Source organism: Peromyscus californicus, unplaced genomic scaffold (assembly GCF_007827085.1).
Source record: "Peromyscus californicus insignis strain IS unplaced genomic scaffold, ASM782708v3 Scaffold_23__1_contigs__length_62951481, whole genome shotgun sequence".
NCBI lineage: Eukaryota > Metazoa > Chordata > Mammalia > Rodentia > Cricetidae > Peromyscus > Peromyscus californicus.
Genome location: NW_026294534.1, coordinates 27,881,033 through 27,885,475, shown reverse-complemented (window position 1 = coordinate 27,885,475; position 4,443 = coordinate 27,881,033). Strand labels below are relative to the sequence as shown.

Genomic DNA, 4,443 nt, shown 5'->3' with positions numbered 1-4,443 from the left:
CAAGCAGACCTGGTGCTGGAGAGGTAGCTGAGAGTTCTACATCTAGATCCTCAGGCAGCAGAAAGAGAGAGACACTGGGTCTGGCTTGAGCATCTGAAACCTCAAAGCCCACTCCCAGTGACACACTTCCTCCAACAAGGCCATGCCTCTTAGTAGTGTCCTTCCCTATGAACCTATGGGGGCCATTTTCCTTCAAACGACCACACCGCTAATTTAAATAACTCAATAGCTATGCACAGTATCACCACTGCTGCCTTTCACGTATAGTCAGAGGGTGGCAAACATGAGGATTGACATTCCCAGCTAGTTCCGAAAGGGAAGACACAGTGATGGCGGCTGAGAGGCTTCCCAGAATGCCCAGGGGCCACAGAACATAGAATTAGCAAGCTCTGCAGTGACCCAGAAATGGGAGAAAGTTTGGGGGGCAGGGGGCAGCTGCCCTAGAGGGGGGAGGGGAAGAGCGGCTTGGACTCATTTACTGGAAGGCTCTAGGCCTTGCTAAGGACTCTGTAGGATAATAGCTCTTTTGACGGGCTGTTTGGCTTTTTCTCCTTTCGAAGTGGTAGCAGCGGTTGGCTGGAAGAGATGTGGAGAAAACAGGGTAGGAAGGGGGTCAAAAGACACGTGATGGGCTGATTAACAAGTAGGCTTTGTGAGCCGTGGCCGAGGGGACACCCGCAGAGCTGCCAGACAGGCTTGCCTGGGTGTGTGTGGAGGGGGGGGGGTCGGGGTTCGGAGGGCTGGGGAGGGGTGAAGAGGTGGGGGCGTGGGGAGTTGGATGAGAAAGCAGGTTCCAGAAAGATGCAGCACAGAAGCATAAAAGCAGACAAGGGAACTGAAGAGTGTTATCTCTAATTCTCCTTTAAATAAATCTCCCATTATCTAATATTCTCACCCCGGGTCAGCATCACAAGACACGAGAGAGAGAGAGAGAGAGAGAGAGAGAGAGAGAGAGAGAGAGAGAGAGAGAGAGAGAGAGAGAGAGGACTCACAGCCATGGCACAGAGCTGGGGTTTTGATCACTACGGAAGCCGTCTCCCAACAGAAATGGATTCTCACAAAAATAATAAAACAAACACCAAAATCTCTTGCCACTCAGCTGCCTGAGCCCGGGATGAGGGCAGCGTTCCCTTGCAGGGCCCTCCATTGCTCGTGTCCAGGGGACAAGAAATGTGACTTTCAGATCACGGCACAAACCAGCTTTGTTTACTGACCAGTGGCACACACCATGATGCTATTGTATTGCAGAGAGAGGCCTGAGAGCCACATCACTACGGTGTAACCTGTGCTCAGCAAACTGGCCTCAGTGACTCATGGTGGACAGAAGGACCCCAGTCCTTGTTTTCCAAGGAGCTACATTTGGGTGCCATGGCGGAGGGAGAATGGAAAAAAAAATTCTATGCCTTCCATAACCAGTCAGTTCAGCCCACATTTATCCCGGATGGCCATGTCTTGATAAATATCAACTTGTGTATATTGTGTATCTACAGAGGTGGCTTGGATGCCAGGTAAGTCAACTCCTTTTGTTTTGCTTTGTTTTGGTTGTTTTTCAAGATAGGTTTCCTCTGTGTAGCCCTGGCTGTCCTGGATCTCGCGCTCTGTAGACCAGGCTGGCCTCGAACTCACAGAGATCCACCTGCCTCTGCCTCCCAAGTGCTGGGATTAAAGGAGTGTGCCACCACCATCTGGCAGTGTAGGGTGCTGGATAAGTCAACTCTTAAATTCAGTCCAGGATTTAAATAGGGATGACATCACTATTATCCCTCTGACTCGGGGATGGTCCTTCTTGGTTCTTTTATTGACTTTCATTTCCTTACCTATCAAATGGGATGTATGTACATCTTCAGGGGGATTACTTTAATTTTTTTAAAATTGTTTTTATTTTATTTTATGTGTATGGGTGCTTTGCCTGCATATATGTCTGTTTGCCACATGCGTGCCTGGTACCTACAGAGGCTAAAAAAGGGCATCAGATCCCTTGGAACTAGAGTTATAGACTGTTATGAGGTGCCATGAAGGTGCTGGGAGATGAACCCATGTCCTCTGGAAGAGTAACAGGTGTTCCTAACCACTGAGCCATCTCTCCAGCCCTCAGAGGGATTACTTTGTAAGTTAAGGACACTAAGTTTTGTATTGTATCTAGTTTGGAGTCTGATATGTATTTTCAGTAAATGCAGACGGTTTTAAATCTTCCATCAAATGATGAAGGTCATTTTTGTTGTTGTTGTTGTTTTGTTTCTTTAGATAAGGTTTCTGTGTGTATCCCTGGCTGTTCTGGGACTCACTCCATAGACCAGGCTGTCCTCAAACTCAGAGATCTGCTGCCTCGATGTCTCTGCCTCCCATGTGTTGGGTTCAAAGGTGAGCACCACCGCCGCCCAGCAATGGAGGCCATTTTTTTACATAGCAATGTCCCATAACGGAGGACACTTGCTAGGCCAGGCTTTCCTCACAGTTCCAATGGTGTGATAATGAAGCAGCTAGGTGCTTCGTGACTTTCTTAAGGTGACAAAGTCAGTGGGATCACAATTTTATACTTTGGAGGGACACCGCACTCCAAGGCCACAGAGTGGGAACTCTGAGGTTCAGGGAGCCAAACTGGACTTCCCTACCTACCCGGGGATGTTGGGATCTGAGAGCTCAAGGATCCAAGAGCCAGGATGTGGGAAAGGCTATCTAGTCTATTATTCAGTTTCATGCTCTTGGGGGATCAGAGTATCTACTGATGTGGACTAGGAAGAACTACATCCCAGTGCTCTTTGAGGGATGTGGCTTCTACCCTTTGCGGCACAGAGACCAGACGATGCTAGGGAAAACGTCCGTGGAGACCACGCACAGGTGAGTGGCCGAGGCAGAAGGAAGGTGAAGTTGTCATAGGATATAGTACAGCAGGGCCCTAGGAGCCTGGACCGGGAGGTGAGAGGGTTGAATTCCATCTCTGGTCATGAGAAAGTTGGAGTTCAAAAGGGTAGTGCATTTATCCAGGGTATATACCTCCAGGGTGGGACTCAGGCTAAAGTCCAGGCCTTTGAATTCCAGATCTCTGGACTATGCCACTCTTCTGAGCTGTGAAACAGAAGCTGAAAACATGACCTCTGGCTCCCTTCTGGGTCCAAAGAATAATATTTTGAAGGATGCATGTGAAGTCTCCTTAACATCCAAAGGGAAGGAAGAAAGGAAAGATGTAGTTCAGTAAGACAGGAAGTGAGAAGTAGGAAGGACAGAATAAAAGAGAAAAAAAACTTAAATTCTGTGTTTTCAACTTTGGACCACCCAAATCTGCCTCCAGAAGATTAAAATCCACATCCCAGCCATCATCACCAGAAACTTCTGCCTCCATCCTACCAAATGACCAATCCCGGAGACTCAGGTATTTCCATGCTACTCTAATGCAGCAGTTCTCAACCTGTGGGTTGTGATCAGGGGTGGGGGCAGTGAGGGGTGGGGTTGAGGTGGCGTGTGGGGATTGTCAAATGACCCTTTCACAGGGGTCTCCTGAGATCATTGGAAAGATCAGATATTTGCATTACGATTCATAACAGTAGTAAAACTACTGTTATGAAGTAGCAATGAAAATGATTTTATGGTTGGGGTCACCCCAACGTAACCATATTAAAGGGTTGCAGCGTTAGGAAGGTTGAGAACCACAGCTCTAATGACTATTTCGGCTGTAGCATGGTTCTGTGTGCCAAGCTCAAGGCAAACCACAGAGACACAAACCCTCTGGGAGTTCAACCAGTGCACCAATACGCTTTCTCAGAAGGCATTTTGAGTGTCTCTTTAATCCCCAAGGTCACAGCAACTACAAACAGGGTTCTTCTGCTTGCCTCTGCAGACACACTCACTTTCTCTTTATACTCTGAGAAAAGTAATTTAAATGTATTCCAGTTAAATAGAATTTTAAGTATCCAATAATCTCTGTTTCTGTTAGGAGAAAGGAATCACGACGAAAGATAAGTTTTCTAGTTCTAATGTAACGTCAGTGTCTTTTAAAAGGTTTTATTACATTTAGTGGGTGTGTGCCTGCGAGTGTGTGTGTGTGTGTGTGTGTGTGTGTATGCTGGAGATCAAACTCATATCCTCAGTTTTGGTGACAAGCATCTTTGCCATTGAGTCATCTCATTGACCATTTTATGTAGTAATCTTGAAACAGCTGCTCCTTACCAAAAATAAAACAAGAATCCCCAAAACTCATTTACCAAAAAAAAAAAAAAAAAAAAAAGTAGAACCTGCTTTTTCTAGAGACTATAAATGTAGACATGAGATGAGACGTTGCTAGCCATACTTAGCTCTTGGGTTTTCTGTCATGTGGAAAAAGAAAACTTGGAATTACCACCGAGGTGCCCTGATGCATGGTGGCACACACCTTTAAGCCCAGCCCTCTGGAGGCAGAGGCTGGTGGATCTCTGTGAGTTCGACGCCAGCCTGCTCTAGCTCCAGTCT

The 4,443-nt window shown here is 46.9% G+C and overlaps 1 long non-coding RNA gene across 3 annotated transcripts in view; it reads left to right on the top strand.

The window, feature by feature from the left end:
* Positions 1 to 989: 989 nt before the first annotated feature.
* The window catches only part of LOC128119383 (uncharacterized), a 5,506-nt gene continuing 2,052 nt past the window's right edge, over positions 990 to 4,443 (top strand). The window contains exons 1-3 of one of the 3 annotated variants that reach the window (XR_008221526.1): positions 990 to 1,508; positions 2,245 to 2,361; positions 3,040 to 3,370. This is a non-coding gene — a long non-coding RNA (uncharacterized LOC128119383). Of the gene's footprint in view, positions 1,509 to 2,244; positions 3,371 to 4,443 lie in introns of all 3 variants that reach the window. The other 2 variants (XR_008221527.1, XR_008221525.1) reach the window with 2 other exon arrangements.